General features: G+C 30.8%; 1 protein-coding gene and 1 pseudogene across 1 annotated transcript in view; both read right to left on the bottom strand.

The window, feature by feature from the left end:
• The window catches only part of LOC145293836 (potassium voltage-gated channel protein Shal-like), a 712,429-nt gene that overhangs the window by 527,653 nt on the left and 159,988 nt on the right, over nucleotides 1-24,788 (bottom strand). The gene's annotated exons all lie outside the window — the stretch shown is intronic.
• On the bottom strand, nucleotides 21,252-21,475 carry LOC145294336 (U2 spliceosomal RNA; annotated as a pseudogene).

Genomic DNA, 24,788 nt, shown 5'->3' with positions numbered 1-24,788 from the left:
CATTGGCGTAGACTTGACATCAGACTGCTTCAGTCACGGTATGTTCTACGTCTCCATCAGCCGGACAGGAAGTTCAGAAAAACTCTACATTCTGGCTCCAAATCAAAGCAGCAGAAATGTAGTTTACCCTGAGGCTCTTCAGTGAAAAGTTCGAGAAATGGATATGAGGAAAAACTGACATGATCTGATTGTGGTAAGTTTTTAGTATTGAATGTGCAAGATAAAATTTAAGCAAGAGTTGAAAATTACTCCAATGAAAAATTTACTATGTAACATCAAGTAACCTTCCTTTTTGATGAAAATGTTTTGTGAAGTTCCTGATTGAATTTCAGTCACTACAAGAGGTAGTTAAAATGTTAATCACCTTATGCAATCGTTGCTCTTACAACATCAACTTACGGGAAAGGTGCCCATAGATTTTGGTACCCGAGTGTGCAACAAAGCTCCGTGCGAAGCACGGGTATCTTTGCTAGTATATATATATATATATATATATATATATATATATATATATATATATGTGTGTGTGTATATGTTAAGACCTGGATCTTTTAACACTTAATACTTTAATTAAAAATCAAATATCAACAGGCAAAATTATAGAGGAATCTAAGGCTAATCAAATGAGGTATAAGTTGTTTAAACAATTACATGCAATTTTGCTTAAATTTGCACTTTTTGAAAAATGACAAGTTCGGGCTTTCTTTTTGGCGCCAAAAGTTCGCACTTGTCATTTTTTTCAAAAACTGCATATATATATATATATATTTGCAGTTTGGTATATATATATATATATATATATATATAAATGTGTGTGTGTGTGTGTGTGTGAGAGGGAGAGATGGGAGGTCGAAGTTGAATAAAAAAACTCATCATATCAATAGAAAAAATAAAAAAGAAAAAGATTCTTTAGGCCAAGGCATTTGTAAGTTAAATGCTTCTCATCAGAAAAGGAATAAGATCCAGATTTATAAATCTAGTAAATAATTAAAGACATTAGCTTCGAAATGAGAAAGCATATATGCAGAAAGCAGCGGAAAGTTGAGATGCAAGGTATAAATAAGATAGAATAAAGGAGCATATATGAGAGGGTAAGAAATACATAGAAAGAGGTTAGCAAAAAATACAAAAAGATACAAAAAATATGATAAGCAATAGAGAATACCCCCCATATATATATATATATATATATATATATATATATATATATATATATATATATATATATATATATATATACCCTAGCATTTCTGGCCGGCGTTTCCCGGGTGTTTGGATGTGTATATTGAGTAAAAAAAAAAAATAAATAAAAAGTGGTAGTCGGAAGGCAGGCTCCACCCCGTACCGCGAAGGAGTAAAAGAACGGGAAAAAACCTGACGTCTTTACGGTTACAACCACCGCCAAACCTGAAGTGACTTATCTTTAAATTAAGGCTAGACAATCGAAAGGAGAGGATAACTTTAAAAAAAAAGCAACCCCCCCCTATAGAAAATTGCCTAATTGAAGGTGAAGATATTAATGTTTTTGCTAATTTTTCGATATTTGTCGTCTGAAAGGTCGAACTTGTAAACAATACTGATCTTGTGAAAATCTGTCGCCTCTGTCGAAAGCTTTAGGCAAACATGCAAACATACATACATACATACATTTATATATTGGTAACTAAAAATTTTCGATCCAAACCGATTTAAAAGCTTGCCCTATATCTGAATACCCTTTATGTCACATTTCAAATGTTTAGACCAGAAATTGTCTGAGTAATTTAATAGAGACCGCAGTTTTTTTTAAACTTTGACCAATATTATGACCCATTATCAAGTTATTACGTTAAATCCATGTCCAAGGAACCTATATCTAAAATTTCAAGTGTTTAGACCCAAAATTGACGGAGGAGTTTGGTAGAGTTCTCAAAGGTCAAATCGTTGAACTTAGACCCCTTAACAGCCAAATTTCTGGCCGAAAACCGATCACAAAGATTTTCCTAAATCTCAGTACCCTGTATATCAAATTTCGAGTTTGTAGACTTTAAATTAACAGAGTTATTGCGTAGGGAAATGTACACAGCCACACACACACAGATACATTCACTTTTATAGATATACTAGCATTTCGGCCCGGCGTTGCTCGAGTGTTTTGAGGTGTATGCTGAGCAAAAAAAAAAAAAAGAAAAGAAAAGAAACGGTCAACTTCTTTAGCTTTGACCCTTATTAGGACCCCTTAACATTTATTGTTTTTTGGGCTCAAATCAAGTTATTAAGTTAAATCCATGTCCAAGGAACCTATATCTAAAATTTCAAGTGTTTGGACCTAAAATTGTCGGAGGAGTTTGGTAGAGTTCTCAAAGGTCAAATCGTTGAACTTTGACCCCTTAACAGCCAAATTTCCGGCCAAAAACCGATCACATTAATTTTTCCAAATCTCAATATCCTGTATATCAAATTTCGAGACTGTAGACTAAAAAATGACAGAGTTATTGCGTAGGGAAATATACACAGACACACAGACAGACAAACAGACACACAGACACGTTCACTTTTATAGATATATAGATAGGTATATAAATTTAAAAACTCAAATTGTCAAAATTTTAGAGAATTAGTCAAACAGTCCGTGAAAAAAATAATCCAGTTGAAATAGAACTGATGGTAAAGAATCCATGGTGATAATTCAGAACTTAGCTATCCTTAGCAGAAGTCTGTAACTGAACGATGAGAATAGAAATGAATGCATGCTTACATACCAGTGTATAAAAAAGTATGCAAAAAGGCAAAAACTATGAATATGAATACATCAAGATGACTCCACGAAGCTTTACTGACTAAAAGATGGATCACATGAATCGAATAAAAGTCCAAATCATGTATCCAAATCGTGGCGAGTTGAAATATAAAGATGGTGTAAATCGTCTGCTTGAAAGAAGGCTATTATCCGCTAGGATCTTTTATAGCATCTTTATATTTAAACTCGAAACGATCAACATTTGTGGCTTTACTTTGAGAACGACCTTCATATGACCAAGCATGCTCCGGTCGCTCATGCACAGCTATCGTTCATCGCTTGCAAAATTGCATTAAGAATGATGGTGACTATATAGAAAATAAATTCCAGAGCAGAAAAGGTCGCTCATTATTATGGTACCATTCTCGTCTTCATAGCTCTTCGAGTTAAAAAGTAGATGGAATTGCCTGATCGCCAAAGACAAGATGCAAGCAAGCAAGGTCAACAAAGATTTATATATATATATATATATATATATATATATATTGACCTTGCTTGCTTTCTTGCTTGCTTGCATCTTGTCTCCGACGATTGGGCGCTTTCATCTTTTAAAAATGAATGATAGATGAATTTACATATATAAATATGCCTGCTTGGTTGATTGAATCTTGTCTTCAGCGATCAGGCGATACCATCTTTGAAAAAGGAGATGCCAGGCAACGCCGGGCGACCTGCTAGTCTGTATATAATAAATAGCTTGGATACTTAGCAGAATAGATTAAAAAATAATTTAATATATCTCAATTTTTCAATTTCGTTTTTGACTTTCACGGTTTTTAAATTCTCATCTTAATATTAAACGCTTTAAAAGCTTTTCATGAATGTTTCTCTCGGTATTTATTCTCTCCAAAGGTTTCTCTTTTTTATGTATTGTCCATTTTTGTTTCTTTTTTTTTCTTTATCCCTATTTCTTTGTGTGTTTGAGGCCGAATGGTCCTTAACTTTTATGGACATAATGGCCAAATATCTACGGCTACTGAACATAGACACAGCTTTTTTTGTTCTGTCTAGAAGTTTGATTCACTCAACAATCTAAAATCTACCCTTTTCTTATCGGGGTAGGGACTGTAGCAACGTGTCCGTTCTGACTAATAGAGATTTGGTAAAACTTCTGGAGGAGTTTGTGACAGGATCCTTCGTACTCTTGTCGTGTTGCAATCAAAGGAATGTCAGATGTGGAACAGCAAATTAATCGAGTGAAATTGGAAATGTTTAGTCTACTCCATTCTTTGGTTTTCTGGGGAAAACATTCACCAACTTTGCGCGCAACCAATAATCCTTGTTGCTCTAGATGTCGGTGGTAAAACCTACAATCTTGCAGGTTTAACGAATAGATATGACCAATGAGCAGGATTTCATACAGACAAGATACTCCTGAGTCACAATATTCTTGAGTTATTTTGCAGAATTCTGTTTCACTGAACAACAACAACAACAGCAACAACAACAACAACAACAACAACAACAGCAGCAGCAGGAGCAGAAGCAGTCGCAGTAACAGAAGAGACAAAGGAAAAAATGCAGAACGATTGTTACATTTCCTTGTTTCTTTTTCTTCCCTCTTTTTATTTTCTTTCTTTTCATTATTTACATATTTCTTTTTTACTCTCGAATTCTTAAAAGCCATTAACACTGAATGAATATTATTCTTAAAGAAGTCAGATGAGTGAAAAACAAAGATTCCTTTCAGAAGTAAATTCATCTCTCATTTGCAGAGCTTTACCGTTATTTCTTCACAAAAGAAGGCACCAACAAAAAATGCAGGGTTTCACCTAGATTTGCAATTCCTACCACCCCCTCCACCAGGACCCCCCAACCCTCACGCACTCACTTTTTATGATTCTTCTACAAACTCACCTAGTTAAAGAAGAGGGGTGGGGTTGGAGGAGTGGGTGTTAGGGGTTTTCATACAACCTCCACCATCTCACATAGTTTAGAGGCTGGGGTGGAGATTAATTGTTTGGGAGTGGGGAGTCGACGAGTATTTAGTAACAACGATAAAAAAAGTAGAAACGAATCAAAAATAGAAATGGAAGGTGAAATGTTGAGATCAGCTTCCTTAAGCTTTTCAGTATCCTTGAGAAGAAGATCGGAATGATGTCATTAAAAGACAAGTTACATCAGCCTTGATTATTTCGGGGCTTTTATTGTCACTTAGTTTCCTTATTTTGAGGCTTATTCTTTCTGTTTTTTTCTTTTTTTGAAAATAGAGAAAATGGCGGCAATTTCCGTCATCTGTTTTTAATTTGAGTGAGAAATACAGCAGGATGGGTGAGAGAAAAAAGGAGAAAAGAACAGAATAGAGATGAACGAAAGAGGAAGAGGGAAGAGCTACATAAAGTGAAAGTGAGAGAAACAAAGCCGAAGAAAAGAGGCGAGTAAATGTGAAAATGGAAAGAGAGAGAGAGAGAGGAAGAGGAAGATAGAGAGATAGATAGATAGAGAGAGAGAGAGAGAGAGAGAGAGGGAGGGAGAGGGAGAGAGAGAGAGAGTTATAAGAAGAGAAATTGAGAATTTGGGAAAGATACAAAGAGATTGTGAGATGAAGAGAGAGATATAAAGAAAGATAAATAAAATAAATAGAACAGAGGTCGAAAGAATATTAAGAAGACGACAAGAGGCAGAAGATATGAAAGAGAAGGAAGGTGAGAGAGGAAAAGTGAGAGGACGAATAGGAGAAAAAGTAGATAAAGTTGGGATGAAAACATAAGAGAAATAAAGGAAAAGGGAAAGAGGGATAGAGATAAAGGCGATAGATAAAGTAAGAATATAGAGATTAGAAAGAAAGAGATACTGGAAAAGGATTGCGAGATTAATAAGGAAGAGATAAAAATAAAAATAAATAGGAAATAAAGAAGACGGGTAGAAACACACGAGAATGATAAATGGAAGAGAAAAATGTAGGAGAAAGAAATTGAAAGAAGAAAAGAGGATAAGATAGATAGAAGAGAAAGAAAGAAATGATAAATAAACTGGGAATGAGGGAAGCAGGAAACTAAACGAGAGAGTGTGAAAGAACGAGATGGATGGAGGTAAAGAAAAAAGTGGTAGAATGAGGGAGAAGGAAATATAAAGAGAGAGTGTGTAGGAAGATGGAGGAAGACAAAAAAGAGATAGTAAGAAAGCTAAGTGGAAAGGAGTGAGCGAGAATAAAAAAGACAAGATGGGTGATAGAAAGAGAAAAAGAGAGTATGTATCTGTGTGAGAGAAAAGAGAGAGAGAGAGAGAGAGAGAGAGAGAGTGAAGAGAGAGAGAGTACGATAACTGATAAAGAAGAAAGAGATAATAAAAAGCGAGAGTTAGTGTTTGGAGGTTGATCCAAAGAACAAATGAAACTAAACAGAAATATAAAATCTGCGCAAAACATTTCGGTAATTACTTAAAATCAACTCTTAACATTTTTTTTTAACTAAGATTACTTTTTTGTTTTGTTTTCTGTTTTTCTTTGTTTTTTTATTTCAATTTTTTGTTATTTAACTACAACGTTCCTTTTTTAAGTTTGAGTGCAGTGAAATGAATTTAGTGAACTAGTTATTGACCGAGAAGAGGGTAAACAGATGCATGCAAACACACACACATATACCTACACAGACGCTAACACAAAGACAACAAATACGTTTCGTCACACATTCACAGATATCCAGAAGATAGATATTTACAAATCTATAAACTATTGTACCAACATGCATCCATACATATATATTATCACACGAGCAAACTAGAAAAATATGGTGAAATACGTTACAGTTTTAATATAGTCTTTATCTTTATGAAGTTAAGTATATGTATATGTCCGTGGATTTGTATGTACAGGACTAACTCCTAAACTAATCAACCAACCATTATGAACTTTGAAACAGAATTTTGTGTCATGCAAATGATGTTAAAATTGGAAAGCTTTTCTTAAAAAATCAAATACTTTTGAATGTTGTAAAAGTTTAAAACAGATTTAGTCAAAAATTAATAAATATTTTCTATATTTCAGTTTTTTGGGGGTTTAAATAGGATTTAGGAAGTAAAATAAAATATCAAATATTTCAGATTTATACTGTATTTCAGTTTCTTTTGAAGACTCCTTAAAAGTTAATCTTTTATTTACTATTTTCTAGAATGAAATTATGTAATTGATTTTGATCCAAATCAAAATAAGTTTTAATGACATTATAGCTTGATTTTCTTCGTAATAAAACATAGAAATGGTGGAAAACTTTTCTGTTCAAGAAATTAATATTACCAGTTTTAGAAAAAGTATTTTGTTTTTTTTTTGTAAAAAGTGTAAAATATTTATGCAAGAAAATGTAAGATGAGATTAGTTAAGAAAAATAATCTTAAAAATAAACTTCCATATTGCAATTCCATGCGTGAAAAGGAGGTTTAAAAATTATTTGAAAAATAAAAGTGCTCACTATAAGATAGAGTTTTGTAATAAAATATAGATGATATAAATACTTAAAAAGGCCCAGAAAAAGCAATTTATGTTTCGATACACTAACGTAACAATCATACGTTCATGATTTTGAACCCTTGGTCCCGACGAGATACATTGAACTAGTGAAGTATAAATTGATTTGTGTAGATCGTTTTAAATGTTTATAAATATCTACTTATACATTAAAGCCATTTTGTCTGTGCGTGTGTATATGAGAGTTCTTTTCTTATGGAATCCGAAACGGTTGGATCGAGTTTTATGAACAAAGTTAGAAATTGGAATATTATGCTGAACTGTGCATTAGTATTGTATACTTTTCAAAGTTTTGGCGAGTAAAAATAAAATTTTACAACGACTAGTCTCCTGTTTGCATGAGGGGTAGGAGGGAACCAATATCTAGCGCTGATACTATACAGAGGAATTAAAATATTTTGGTTTTCACCCTGCATAAATATGTGGTATCCAGTATGCTTGTTTAAAATGTCTTTACTCCAGTCTCAAAGTGAAAAATCTGTCAGTAATACGCCCGTTGGGATAATACATATATGAACTCACTTAAACCACTTGAAAGAACTTCTTCACTGAAGTGATTTTATCAGCTGACTTGGAGTGGAAGTTGTTACCTGAGACTACAAGTATCTTCTAATATCAGCCAGATATTTTAAGTAAATGGTGAAAAATTGGTGGCATAGTATTTACTTTTCCGTTTTTCGTCCTGGCAAAGAATAGTAATAATGTAAGTAACCGCTTTATGCAACATGCATGATTATAGAGGTAGATATTAAATGACATAACACAAAGCTAATCTGACAGAAACTCCTAAATATAATAAAAGGAAGCAATATTTGATTTTAAGATGAGAAAGGACAATATTCGTCATCTTGTTTGCTAAAGAATATTGGTGGTACCTTTTCATGCAAGAGATCATTCTGTCCCACTATGCATATTGAAATAATGCCTATGCATAGACAGAATAATATATAAATTACTTACTAACACCGGAAAACGCCCCGTAGCCTTGTGAGATTAAAATTAGAAATAGTTTATTCACAAATCTGTTGTAAATGCAAAGCATTGCCATTATGTTTATAACTTGTTTATTTATTTTTTAAATGTGTTTGTAACGAAAGGAATAGAAAAATATTCTTTTTGTATTTCACTTGCAATTTCGAAAACAATCAAGAAAACAGAAAGCGAAATCATATTTTGAATTGTTGTGTAACAGGTAGTGCTAATAATGATCTTCTGGAATGTGAAAGTTTAATCGTCGGTGCGGCAACACTAAGAATGCAATTAAAAATAACATGAGGCCTACTCAATCATGTTTGTTTTTCTTTCTCCCTGTCTTCTCGCAGAGAATAGCGACACATCCACTGGTGGGGCGAAGATCTTCCGTGAACAACACCTTATCGATTAGTTGAGTGAGAACCTTATATGCAACACGGTACGTATAGTAATTCTATCGCATTTTCACATCGTGAAGTCCAGAATACTAGAGCTTCCCCTCCTTTGGTAACCGTATCTATGGATAACGGTAACTTCAACCGATAAATGTCCCGTACGACGTTATAACAATCTAACCAATAGATAAGATAAAGGGTCTAATTTTAAATCCTGTGCAGATTTCCAAGTTCGGCATAAGGTTTCTAGAGTTCAATAAGAAGATCGAAAGTTTCCCGACTTTCAAACTCCAGATCTGCAAATAAATTATACTAAAAAGATTTTATTGAAGAAAGATCAACAGAGCATCCGCCAAAGGAATGGGTCGGCCATATAAAGGCAAATATTGGTATGCTGTAGCTGACAGCTGAACAACTGAATCAAAACTGTGACGTTGTTCCCAAGCATGTGATTAAGCTACTGGAGTCCAGTCCATAATGTAAATTCAAGTATTCTTATAGAAAACGGACATAGTTTGCCATGTAATCCGTTTATTGTTTTTTTAAAGAGTTCTCAAACCTTTATTGTTTTTTTTTATTTCCTTCTCGATATTAATGCCTCACTTTCAGTCTATCATGTTATCTTCCTCCTCCTTTCTCTTTCTCTTTCTCAATATATATATATATATATATATATATATATATATATATATATATATATATATATATATATATGCTGAGAGAGAGAGAGAGAGAGAGAGAGAGAGAGGAGAAAAAGAGTGAGCAAGAGACGCTGAGAAAATAGATGTGTATAAATGCGTGCCTTTTTCTGGTCTATTGAGCGTATCTTCCCATCCCTTAAATCATTTCTGTTCGCTTTCAATTAAAACCAAAACGATGCAACCAAAAGAAAAGGAAAAAACGAAAAACAATGTTTTCTCGGTGTCTTCTTTTGACAATTTTGATTTGAGAGAATTTGTTGTCACGCGTCAAAAGTTTCCGAAAAAAGACGAATATTTGTTATTATTATATCAAGAAGTGAACCGTTGCTGACCAACCTACTTCAAGTAATAACATCTGGACATGTACGTTTCTCGGGCTGCAGACACTCCTTTCTTTCATAAATGATAGATAAATATATTAGTTCAATTGTACTATAGGTTCCGTTAGAATGTCTACCTTATTTTGTTTGCTGTTCGTCTACATTTGCTGCAAGTCACTTTAATTACGCTGATAACGTCATGATAATCGGAACTTAATTCAGTCGCTGGCAGATATTTATTTGTTTTCCATTTTTATTAAACTCAATAAAATTATGTTGATAAAATAACAGAAATTGTAATGGAAATTAAAATAAAAAAAACAAAAAAAAACATTTAGCAATCCAGTTTCATATACGTTAAAAATAAATTAGAATTTTATTTCATGACAAAAACATTATTTCAAACCCAAATTCAATTTTATTAAACAAGAAAAAGAAAAGGGCGACTCTTCTGTTACAACTGAACCAATGCGGTTATCATTCTCTCACATGGTCTTCATAACATGAAGTATATTAAGTAATATTAATGACAACCACCTTTAAAGTTTCCTTTTCGAATTTTAAAATACTGTTGAGTTATACAAAGCCATGTGATAACAAGTTAAACGAGGTAGAATGATTATCAGTCAAAAGATTAGGAACAGCCTTTATTACAATCTAGATTTGATTACTTCAGAAGTTGTTTACAACAAGAGTTTGTTGACATTGGTTTTTAAGACGAGCATGTTGTAAACTGCAGGGAAGTAGAACACCGAAAACATCGAGAACTGATTGAGGGAAACATATTATAAAAAAGATAAAAACAGGAAAATAAGTAAATAATAATAATAATAATAATAATAATAATAATAATAATAATAATAATAATAATAATAATAATAATAATAATAATAATAATAATTGGATATAATTAAAAATAAAGAAGTCATTTCTGTTAAGCTTAATCTTTATAATAAAGACCGATGTTTATTCATTTGTATATTATATATAAAGAAATGTATGCACTTCCAACATATAAAAGTTAGAGAGTAAAAAGTGTTCCGGGCGAAACTATTTTGAGTATTGAGTGAAAGTAAAAAGTAAATAATAAGTCAGACAACCTTCGCAATAAGAAATCTTCTACTTTAAATAAAAGTCAATGGTCGACTTTTTTCTTTAGCTTATCAGAAATGATATGTGTACATGCAAAACTAAAATAGTGACGTAAATCTATCATTTTATCGTGATAATGTTAGTGCAAACACTGGCGAAACATAATTCTTCCGACATTTTTGACGGAGAGTGTACACTATAGTAAATATGCAATTCTAATCCATCTATAATGGCCTCGTTTACAAGATGAACAGATGTAAGACATTTATAAAACGAAGATGTATTTAAGAGTTATTGTTTCGTAATTAGCCAAGTCCTACATTAGCCAAATCGCTTTCGTTCCTGAGAAACTAAGCGTAAATTTCTCTTTATCTGACGCTCTGGTACTCGTCTTTAATTAGCAGCTCTGTTTCCGTTACTGAACTTGCTCCAAACAAAAATGCCAGGCTCCGTTTCTCCTCCAAGTATTGTTACTTACTGTTCGTATTCGATTGAACATTATCGATTTGTTACCCTCTCTCCCAACTGCCAGATGCTAATCATAGACAGACAACATTTTGGCTACCTTGATAATGAGCCACATGTAAACACAATGGCCACATAATAACCCTTATCTGAAATTAGCGGTGCATCTCTAATTACAATATACAATATTGGACCGTGTGGTTCATGCTGGATTCCAAGACAACCTACACTTAATAGAAGTGTTCAATGGAGTAATAGAAGAATAGGAACAAAAATCTAGATGATGTATTTGAGACGAAGGGGCTAAAAAATATATTTCCCCATAGAGAACCTTTTGCATTTTTTTCATCGATTGGATCTAAAACGCAAGGAATATTCAAAATTATACAACTGTTTTCATTTAAAATATAAAACGTTAATAAATCATTGTATTTTAATAAAATTCACATTTACTTAATACTTAGGAATTCTTTACTTTATAATAAATACTTTCAGTCTGTCATACAAATGTTAGCGAGTAAAACACGAGTCTTTTTCCAGCCACCGGACAAAACGATTTCAAATGGTGAAGAAAAGCGAGAAAGTCAAACAACGATCTTATACTATCACGACGCCGGACAGAAATAAGGACATAAATTCTCCACTCCAAAATAGTCTGCGGTTGATGTTCTTTCTTTCTTTAAGTCATCACAAATAATATTAATTTATATATTAAAAATAAATTACTGACGGAATTTAGATTTTACATAAGTATTTGTGAATTATATCTCTATTTTAAATTGTTTCTCAATAATACTGAGGAAATTTTAGCCATTCATAGAGAAAGACAGAGGAAACTTGCCCTCAGGTTCATATCTACTACGCCGGTTACCCATAAAACCGGTGACATATTTTGTAACGCAGACTTTGACATAATATATCGCTGTTCCTATATTGCACAGAGTAATATTATTTTTTATTGACTTATTATTGTTGTAAACTTAATTTGTATTGAAACGTTCTGTTTTCATGATATTGTTCGTTATGTTTTGTTTTTTGTCACTTGACAGTTTCTAGAAATAATACAGAAATGTGAAGTAATTTTCAAAAATCGCATCATTATATTATTTCATATTATTATACATAGATGTATAAAATTCGTGCATGAACATAAAGCTATTTGTACATTTATTTTTTATTAAACTTCCTTTATTTCCCTTGTATGTTACTTTTTGCAAATCGTTAACACAGTAATATTGTGACACAACTATCTAAAAGAGCAAAGTTCTATCCAATAATATGAATATCACCAAATTCTTAGTTTTTCCTAAATGACCTATTATAACTTCTTTTTTAAAACAATACTGATTTTTTTGTATATTAAAATATGGCTAAATTCTATTAAAAGCACATGCAAACATATCCGACTGGAACATTCGATCCCTTATTGGTTTGATGTTGATGACGAGTGTCGAGGACTCTAAAAGTTTTCTTATTTTCTCACCTAAAACGGAATCAATGTCGATAACATTTGAAACAACCGATGGCACAAGAAATTGATAACGTTAGATATGTTTTTTTTCATATAATAAATATTTTGTCTACATAATCTAGAAATCTTAATAACACAGGAAACATTTGATATATAAAGAAAATGTTATCATCTAACAAAATATTCCCTGACATTTTATAATAATAACTATATTGACTCAATTTTTATTCCTCCAAATGTAATGCTATATATAATTATTTAATAAAAAGGTTATACACACACACACACACACACATATGACTACTGCATTTAATTACATAAATTAACATACGAAAATATAATTTGATGCGTAAATTTTCAGTATTTACTTCAACAGTGCTCAATGCATATGCAGAGCTAGGTAGTAAATTATAAAAATATATATTGCAATTAAGCTACACAGAATATTCTGCGTTTCATTCTTGTGAGAATTCACCAGGTCTATATATATATATAGCTCATACACACACACAAACGCATACATATGCTGTGTTTGTGGAGATTTTGGTTTCTATCTGTTAATCCAATGTAACTACAATGTTTATAAGATATTGCTCAATAACAGATGGGGTTATACACACACGCACACACACACACATACACATATATATATATAATACATGACAAAAGTCTATATTCAAACTTACATGATGTTGACCATCTTACAATTTATTCCTTTAAGTACATTTATATTCACATTTCTTGATTATAAATAATAAATTAATAAAATATTACACAAGATATTTTTATTAGTGTATATCAAAGTAAATAAAATTTATTAATTCATAAAACTGAAATTTTAGTGACTTTACTAGAAAATTAAAAATGGCTTAATAAAATAAAAATAAAAGGCAACTTTTCTTCCAATTTTCGGATTTTGTAGTCACGCATTTTATTTTCTTTTGATGGGTTGATAGGTGCTATTTCTTCTGAGGAGTTAAGGGCAAAATATATTTATTGATTGATATAAGAATTAAATAATTTTGTGCTACGAAACAGGTGCTGTCAAAAAATGTGAATGTCAACCTACTTAAAGGAATAAATCGCATGTTGGTCAACATTATGTAACTTAGAATATAGTATTTTGTAATTTATTTATTATATACTATATAATGACATTAATGCTTATAAATTAAGGATTGGTATAAATAAAATGTGAAATATAATTGAAAAAAAAACATATTTCCACATAAATCTATCTATCTATCTATCTATTTATCTATCTATCTATCTATTTCTTTCTCTCTCTCTCCCTCCCCTCTCTCTCTCTATATATATATATATATATATATATGTATATATAAACAAGAAATCAAGCCAAATACTAAATAAAGCCAAATCAAAATAACTATTGCACGCATAAGACTGTATTCTTTTAGATGGAGCTTTATACAAATAATAAATAATAAATGCGATTTAACTTAAGCTGCAGTGAAGCGTTAAGCTATATATATATATATATATATATATATATATATATATATATATATATATTATGTATATACAAAGTAAAAAGTATATTGAACGCCCAAATATCACTTGATGAATATAATGATATGGTATTCATCTTATAGAAGGAACAAAATACTTACTTAAAATACTGTCACATAAATGAATTTTATAATGCACCTTGAAATTTGAGTCATACTTAAAATATGAAAAAATTAGTTTATATATTAAATGAATTATTTTAACATTTATTCCATGATCAAAGCTTCTTTCTTAGAACTGCACGCCTGTGGAATTGTCTTCCGTTTTCCTGCTTTCCAGCTGTCTATAATATGGTTGTCTTCAAGTTCAACGTGGACAAGTTTCTGATGAGCCGTTCCACTTAAGTTAACAAATTTACCGAACTTCCATTAATATCGATTACTATATTGTCCTTTTGACTGCTGTACACTCTTTAACCCTTATCTTTGAGTACATTTATATTCATATTTCTTGATTATAAATAATAAATTAATACAATATTACACAAGATATTTTTATTAGTGTATATCAAAGTGAATAAAATTTGTTAATACATAAAACTGAAATTTTAGTGACTTTACTCGAAAATTAAAAATGGCTTAATAAAATAAAAATAAAAGGCAACTTTTCTTCCAATTTTCGGATTGATAAGTGGTGACGCCTATGTAAAAAAAATCTTAATATAGATAAATAATCCCCACTTACTTTAACAGCGTTGTCTTAAACATAGCCTTTAATAAACATTGATACATAGATCAGAAATCTATCTATTTAGTTATACACAACTATATAGCGAAACTATTGTTTTTTTATTTGTTTTATTGAGTGTGCTTTCTATTGAGTATAAGAGTTGAATATAGATGCAAAACCGATATCTGATCAACCGTTGCTATCTCGCAATGTACGTAAATCTAGAGGTCCGCGTTAGTTGTAATTATATCAATATGAAATTAGTAGATGTATGTTCTGAAATTGAAGATGTAAAGGGAAAAGAAATACCAAAAGAAAAATGACAACGTCTTTTAATACACAATAATAGTTCCCTCTTATTGAAAACTTGTTAAGAACACGAAGTATAAAGAGTTCATGAAGGATGATGGTCCAAACTGTCAAAGGAACGTTCATGAAAAAAAAAATTGTTTTTTTTTCTTTACAGTAGAAATTAAAAAGATATGTATATTTCGGCTGGCTCACTGTATGTTTACGTGTGTGTAAATAGGATAGAGATTACTAACTATTTTTTGTTAGGATTACTAACTATTTTTTGTTAGGATAGAGATTACTAACTATTTTTTGTGCATTTTTTATGCCTATTTTCTTAATGAGGGAATGGATTAGCTAATTTATGGGATAGAAAGTTGGGTTAGTAGGGCGTATATTACTGAAGCTGTATTTTGTAGTTCGTTAAAGTATCTTGTTGCATCTTTTATTCTTCCTTCAGCATATGGTGAGAGGACTATTTTCTGAAGTTTATTCTCATATAAATCGATTATGCAGGAAACCAGGGAAAATGAGAAAGCCGTCTTTATTATTTCATGGTGAGCATGAGATTTGGATGTAAATATACTCACTACTTTAACTGACTAAAAGTATTTGATGGTCAGAAAATTGTCTCATCGAGAGTTACTACATAAAACAATATTCACTTCTGCTGATACATCTAACAAACGTTTTTTATTGGAAGTAAGCAGATATAATGTACAAAGGAAAAAAGCATTGGAGGTATAATGTGATAATATTATAATGCCACTAATTGTTTATAATTTAATGTTAACACGAAAATAAATCTTATCTTAAAATTTTACAATTAATTTCAAATGCGTGTAATAGAAGCAAAACAATAACAAGACAAAAGATGAAAGCATTTCGTCAATCAAGTTTATTGTTCGATTTTCTATTTCAATTTTGTTTTCGAGTCAATGTAATCGTTGATCTGTTGTTGACCCCCCCCCCCCGATGTTTGTCTTATTCTTCATTATCCGATCATTAGATGTAAAATGCTCGGGGTAACGATTTAATTCACGATTCAATATGATTTAAAAATGCGAATACGCAATTATAGTGTTACCTTTCATATTTATTTTTTAATTCAGTGGCAGTTTAGATATATGTATATATATATATATATATATATATATATATAAATATATATATATATATATATATATATATATATATATATATATATATATATATATATATGCACCCGGTCACGTGTTGCTGTGGCTCAGTTTGATTAAATGGAAAAATAAAAAAGAAAAAAAACACGTTTCTCATATGCATACTTTCTCAATAATTGTGGATACAAAATAATTGTGGGTATTCCGTTTTTTGTGCAAATGTAGAGATTGTCTGCTTTGCCGACTGTAAGACACACAACATAATTGTCCATTTGAGAAGAAATCAGTGTGTAGATGTAAGTAACACAAATGTAAAAATTCTTGATGAGCTTTGTTAATGGTGATCACAAACGCCAAACGAATTGGGAAACACAAACTCTTAAATTGAAATGGCATACTCGTTTAAATCATTCTATGCTCGTTTGACTGGAAACTACTCCTCGTGCTGCTTATACTCTTCGAGTACAACGAGCGAAGTTTGATGTTCTGCAGGTCATTTTAACTAAGAGAAAGACAAAAAAAATTTGTAAACCCTTGCATATTTACAAAAGACGAAAAGAAATGTATGGGCGTTGATTTTACTATTCACATGTATATAAGCACCCACTTAAAAATCTTAAATGAATAAATTTAGCGGATTTTTTCATGAAAGTTTAGTCGCTTATCGATAATAAATTGATGGAGAAATAAAAAAAATCTTTTTAAAGCACGTCTCTCGTTTAATCTTACCGGTATTTAGCCTACAGGGCTGGGGTCACAGGCTTAAGCCTCTCCCAGAAGCGCATTAGTAAATCTGTTAAAATCGGAATGAAAAAAATTATTTAATAAACCAACAAAGTTAAGTGAGAGATCGATAGTAATTCATTGAAAAAAGAGAAAAAAAAATGAAAAAAAAATGAAAAAAAAATGTTATAAGATGAGTTAAAAAAATAAGTTTAGCAACTGTATTTTTGATGTACGTTCTGAATTGCAGTTATGGCAGCAATTAAAATAAAGAAAAGACGCACGTGTTAGTCACGGAAAGATGAAATATTTAACAAAAAAATCACGTAATTTGATCAAGTAGTTTTTTTTATTCAATAAAATCAAATTTTACAGCTAAGCGAGTCATAGTGTTTTCGTCCGTCACGATGAATCCGATGAAATAAATAAGGGTGTATAATTAAATTTGAAGTGTATTCAGCCAATACAATAATTTTGTAGTAAAATCGCTAAAAGTCGTACATTTTTATTTTTTTAGTAGAAAAACTAACTATTTGATCAATTTACCTATTTTTCAGAATATGACAATGTTGTTCCGCGGTGAGTACGTACATCATAAAGATTTTTCTATATCTCTGTTTTTTTCATAAGCGCAATTATGAACCTGCACGGCCTTTTATGCAAATAAATATGCTTAGTTTTTTAACATATTTTAAGAAAAATATTGCTCTTAAATATAGGAGAATATCCGTAAACTTTTCATCAAATAAATGCTTTTATTGTCAAATAATTTTTAATACTTCCTATTACGTTAATATGCTGAATATGAAAAGAATTTTAAATCAACGTATTAATTAAAAAAAATATATGCAACCCATTCATAAAACAAAGTAAACATATTTATATAAAAACAGTCTACGTTAATTCTGGATTCATTAATTACTGTGAAAATTTGTCCTAAATGAATTACATTACATTTGAAAGATTATGTAAATAAACATTCTTATATGAAAAAAAAAAAACACGTGCGATACATTCATAAAAGTAAATGAATATATTAATTAAAACAGTTTCTTATTTAATTTCTGTGCAAGTATCATTGATTTTTCCTTTTTTCTTGTAGTTCTAAAGTTTACAGTTTTCATTATTAATGTTATAGCTTGTTACAATTAATAAAATAGTTGAAAAAATACGTTTTTTTTTGTAAAAAGTAGTCGCTTCTTTCTTTTATTACAATTACTCGAATGTTTTGTTTAATGAAAATTACAACTCTTCTGCAATTACCTTGGAATTTTTTCCGTTTAATTTACTGATTTGTTTTGTTATGTTGAAACGTAAATTTGACCGGGAAAACAAAACGGAATATTCCGCATTTTTATTTTGTTTTTGTTGTTCTTGAATCAGCGTTTGTTCTAGTGTCCAAAATTCTCGTATGTAAACATGAAGGAATGTTTTAAAAAAAGCCAAATTGGGCATCTAATTGTTAAAATAATACATTATTCCAACTTTGTTTACGGGAAAGTTTAATGATTTATCCACAATAATTCGATGGAATCAAAATAAATAAATAAATAAAAAAACGAACAGAAAACTTTTTAAAAATGCCTGTAGTTGAAGGCCACTGAAAGAAAAATGGCAAAAAAGAGTGGAAGGACAAAGCGTAATCGAAAACGTGTCGCATTCGTTGTAGATCGGCTGGTCTCGAGAAATATCGACTTTAAAAACGATTTGAATATTATAATATTTGTTTATTAAGCATATAAGCATGTGATTAAAATGCTATAGCAAAATTTCAAAGCAATCATTAAAGATGCTTTAAGATTATCGATTAGCAACAAACGAGCAAGTATATATATATATATATATATATGTGTGTGTGTGTGTGTGTGTGTGTGAATGGCTGATAATGTTTTTCTTCCAGTATTTGCTTTAACAAAATACTTATTTGGAATTTTATGTAATTCACATCGAACAACAATTTTAAAGTCTCGTCGTTAGGAAATCGTGTCGTTTTTTTTTTGTTTCTGGTTGCGTTTGCCTCGAGACAAAAATGCACAGCTTTCATTAAAAACGTAATAAAACATCGTACCTTGATTGCATCTGAGTAGACAGCTACCAAATCTCCATTAGTAATAGATGTATTTCGCTGCCGTTTTGTTTACACACACACACACACACACACACACACACACACACACACACACACACACACACATATATACATATACACACACCTAAAAATTTGGATTTTTTGTGTATTGATATTTATTTGCTAGGTTTGATCACAGACACAAACGTATGTGATATCATGTTCTAATAGCGCAATGAATTAAATAAACATATCCATCGATCAGTGAACGATTGGTTGATGAAGTAAAGAAACAACAGTTGTTAATTAAATGCTCAAGATTACGCAATGCTATAAAAACATATTAATACGAAACAATTGCGTGGGCTCCTCTTCGCCGACATAGGAAAGCTCGAGAGTCAAACGCAGAGAACACATTTTTATTTAGAGTTTGCCCAACTATAATAAAGACAATATTATGAGTGCATTTATGTACATCTTTTCCTGGATATTAGACACAAAGTCAGTCGAGGTTTTGAAAAGCTAGTGTACTCTGGCCTACCAAAAATACTAGAGCAGCCCCGTCGACATTCTTCAATATTCATAAACTAAATTCATCTCGAAAGGAAAAGGTAAAGCTAGGAATGATAGGCTGCCTATAACCGAATAGCAACATACGTCAAGCCGAGAAAAGCAGTGACTAATTTTGATGACGTAACTTTGACTGGCATTGACAACACCTACTCAAGCTATGTCAGAGGTAAATAAAATATTAAGAATATTCTTAATTCGAGCAAGTTGGTTTATTTGTTTGTAGACAACATTTGGAGAGAGTAAAAATTATCACATAGCAATTTGGATATTCTCACCCAACTATTTCGGAACCCTTATTTAGTTGATTGTAGCATTTATTAACTATGTTGTTCGCTAAATATTTATCATCCTAACAAAAAGTATTTCGACAGACGAACAAAACTTTACGCACATGTACTACTTCCAAACCATTCGCCTGAACACGATTTTGAAACAAGAAATGTTTTTTAATATCATATTTATCAAATGCCCTGTTAACTTTTTTTATTCTATGATAATCTAGCAGGGATCTGCGACGTTTTTCGGGAATTAATTCAGTCCTATTATAATTCCTGCTCCCAGCTTTGAACACCATATTATTATTATTATTATTATTATTATTATTATTATTATTATTGTTATTGTTGTTGTTGTTGTTGTTGTTGTTGTTGTTGTAATAATAATAATGTTGTTGTTGTAATCATAATAATAATAATAATGATAATAATATTTAAGGGTTAATTTGTAAAAAATCAAATCAAATAACACGCTTTGTTTTTTTTTAATTATGCCGGGAGCAATGCAGGCCACACGATATTATTATTATTATAAAAGAGCTTGCTCCAAAATTAATACCATCGGTTTATTCCTTTAAAATACATAACAAATGTTGTATTTTTGCATTCGGTTTTATTTTCAATTCTATTTCAGGCCGGTGAGATAGATATATAGATAGATAGAGAGAAAGAGAGAGAGAGAGCGGGTGGAGAGAGATCATGAATGTAGCAAACATATAAATTATCAGTTTATTATAGCAATTTCCCTCATATAATATGGCCAAAGCGAATTACACACTCCAAAACTACATAAGAAAAATAAAAACACAAATGCTTATTTTTCGTTTTATTCTATTGTCATAGAAAGAGCGGGAAATGTGATTTAAAGTTGGGAACTGTGTCTTGCTTCGACAAAGATATGGAGATAATCATCTATCGAGAGACGCCTTCTGTCAGAGAAAGTGAAAAATTAATTTGTCGTTTTAAACTTTTAATTACTTGTTCGACAGCGTCTTAATTATTCATGTTTATGTGTGTTATTTCTGCCATAAAAATGTTACCCGCATTTGCGTAAAACGTGGAAATCAGTTTTGACTTGGCTGCATGATACTGAGATGAAGTTTTTTTTGCGTCTTACATCACTGTGATAATTTCACTCAATTGGTTAATCGGTCACCCTTCAGATTGAACGAGCAATTTCATTGTTAAACGTGCGCACCATAATGTAGGCACACACACAAGCATTTTTAACATGTTTTGACGGCCTGTATGTCAGGTTTAAATCTGGAACCACGTAAATTAGATGTTCACATCTATTATAAATACAGAAGATACATATTCGTTGTATACATTAAAAATATTTAGATGATAATGTACCTATTTACTATGCCTCCCCACGGGACAGAGTTAGACACCAGGGTCGTTTTTTAACGTGGAGAAAAGGTACAAAAATAAAAATTGTCTCAGTCGTGAAGGATTTCTCCTCCACCGAAAGAGAACAAGAAATTGAAGTGCAGCATCTGAAGAACAGATACTACACTTTGATCTTGACCAAAAGGCCAAGAAATTACGGTTATTTGTTATTTCAACATAATTATGATTAACAATAAATTATACAGATGGGTAAAGAAAACAACGTGGAATTCTAACAGGGCCCCTTTAATTATACATAATGCTCAATTAATATATGCGCTATCATATAGAATGTAAATTCCATGGCAAATAATAACACAATCCGGCGATGGGCCAATGTCAATTTTGATGGTAAATTAAAAATGTGTTTCTGTCAAATCTTTTGGAAGCGATTAGTCTAATTTTTAACCTTCTTTCTGTTGCAATCAAACAATAAGAAGAATCTTCAGCGTTTTGTTTGTGTGAACAGAAATTGTGTCCTCTCGAGATTCGTCGGCTGCCGCTGCCATTTCATTCAGTTATTGTTGGCGACTGTCACTGGCCCTGCGGACACATTCGCAGCATTGTTATCGCAAGGCCGACATGTCTGAATTGTTGACGAGCAGTTAGCGAATACGGAACTACTTCTACTTATTCTATCTCTAATGAGTTGGGAAAAATAAAAATCTGTGGAAAAAGGAAAAACCCTTATGTTGCGATAATGTTTGCTCAGTACGCGAGATACCGCATGCTTTGAAAATAAACATTCGAAATACTATTTCTTCTCTCGACTTGAGCATCAACAGTGCCTAAAATAAAGATTTTTGATAATAAACCAATCTAATTAAGAAGAAATTATTCGGCTTACTTAAAATATAGAGATTTACACATACTCTCATATCGTGTATAATTTAGGATGAGAATATATATATATATACATACATATATATACATATATACATATATATATATATATATATATACATATATATACATATATATATATATATATATATATGTATATATACATATATATATACATACATATATATATATATATATATATATATATGTATGTATATATATATATATATATATATATATATATGTATATATACATATATATATACATACATATATATATATATATATATATATATATATATATATATATATATATAATCCACGAAGCTGGGAACAAATAAAGGAACTCACAAGTAAAAGATAAGATGAAACTCGTAGAGGATCTGAAGTTTTTTTCCCCCAGATCATTCATCGTTGATCATCTTACCCATATAGCTAACGAACCCAACGGTAGCTAAAGGCTGATTTTGTATAATTAACTAGTTTCCCCAGTTTGGCTATCAATTTTTGTTTATGCTTTTCGTTATTATTGTTAACCATAATATGATTGAATTTGTGCCAGGAAGCGAATACGCTGAACATGTTATATTCTTAACATTCGACTTTTTTCGGAAAATATATATCTATATCAACTCTTTCTTTTCTTTCTTTCTTTCTTTCTTTCTTTCTTTCTTTCTCTTTCTCTCTCTCTCTCTCTCTCTCTCTCTCTCTCTCTCTCTACGGTTTTCTTTTTCCTTTTCATTTCGATACTTTTTGTCCGCTTGAAATATAAAAAATAACAATAAAAATATTAAATACAAAAAGTAACATCGTTTTTCATGCTTCAAAAACCCTCATAACCTTTAAATCAATCTCTCTCTCTCTCTCTCTCTCTCTCTCTCTCTATATATATATATATATATATATATATATATATATATATATATATATATTAGACAATATTTGTTACGAAACAATAGTATATAAAATTAAAGTGTTGAGTTTTCTAACATTTGAACTTGGCAATTTGTTGTTGACATACGCAATCCAAACTCAAAAGAAGAAATAATCACAAACGAACATATACTACACTCATAAAATTACTACATTATCTCCAAAAAGGGAACAGCTATGATTAGTAGAATGATGAATGAACAGATAATACATTACTCCTCCCCTGATTTGAACACTAAGACGTATTTATATATTAAAACGATAGCGTGTGTGTTCTTTTGTGTGTCAGGCTTACATCCGAGTCGTTTAATTGTTATGTTCTATTTCTTGTCATAAATAATTTTACCAAGAATTTTTCATAAGTTTTTGTTTCGGTTTCGAGTATAGCCGATGGCACTTAAATAATGTATTTTTTATAAATAATTTTATAAATATTTTTTCATGAGTTTTGGTTTCGGTTTCGATCATGGCTGAAGGAATTCAAGTTCTACATATATATACATATATTTTTTTTATAAGTTTTTATTTCCGTTTCGATTCAAGCTAATGCACCCAAGTCATATGGATATAATTTTTTTTATTTTTGAAATCGTAGCTTTATAACATATAAAACTTGATAGAACATTAACTCTGTAATAATATATACGAAATCTGCAACAATTAACATACCATATTTAAACGTACTTTTATGACCGGGCTTTACCGGGCGTTCGTGCTAGCTTGGATAAATACTTTTGCAGTTTAAACAAAAAAGCTACAATAATATCAGGGCGTCTCCATTTACACTGAACATCTACATAATGCTTACATCAATATATTACATATGAATAAGTCCCCTGTGGAATTTTCACAGGTCCTACTAGTTAAATTCATATTCATAAATGTAATAGTGCACTTTCGGCTTTAAATAGAAATATACCAACTTTTCATTAGTAATCAATGTATTGCGCTGACACACACACACACATATATATACTCCTATGAGTTTAACTTTTTTCGTGTATTGATATTCATATTAAAAACCCTTTTTTCTATTTATTTAAAAAGAAAATACAATTTTCTTATATATGGGTTGTAGAAATGCATTCACTAGCAAAAGATCTTGCTAATTTGCATATTCTTTTAAACATTCATTTTAATCAATTCCCTATTAGTTGCTTCGGTTTTCTTATGGGATGATCATCTTTAGTTTACTATTACGTGTAATTATATTCATGCAGATATTTTATATGATTTATACTTGCATAATATTTGGTAAAAAAGGTTATAATAAACACAAACCTCTTTCTATATATATTTATGTATGTGTATATATATTTGTTTTTAAAAAATTTCTTACCAAATTTCTCGGTCAGTTTTTATTCTACATACATAAAACTTAATATATAGGGTAATCAAACCCATGCCAAACTTTATAGTTTGATTTTAACCGATGAAAATCAGTGTACAAGTGTGAAAAAAAAAGGAATTTGCCAGGTGCATGTTGAACGACAGCATTACGAATATTCATGGTAACGTAATACCTTGGTTAATGTTTTAACTTTTAGCCTTGCAGCAAACATATGTTCATAGCTCAGGCATTAACGTCAAAGGAAAAGTTAAATCGTAAGCTAAACAATTTGGTTTCGATTCTCGATAGTGGGGCACGAGTAATTTTTTTTTCAACTTTTTAAATAATTACTATATGTTAGGCCC

This window comes from Euprymna scolopes, chromosome 15 (assembly GCF_053919585.1).
Source record: "Euprymna scolopes isolate OS-2025 chromosome 15, ASM5391958v1, whole genome shotgun sequence".
Taxonomy (NCBI): domain Eukaryota; kingdom Metazoa; phylum Mollusca; class Cephalopoda; order Sepiida; family Sepiolidae; genus Euprymna; species Euprymna scolopes.
Note: the sequence above shows the minus strand (reverse complement) of the source record. Positions and strands in the feature narration are given on the sequence as shown.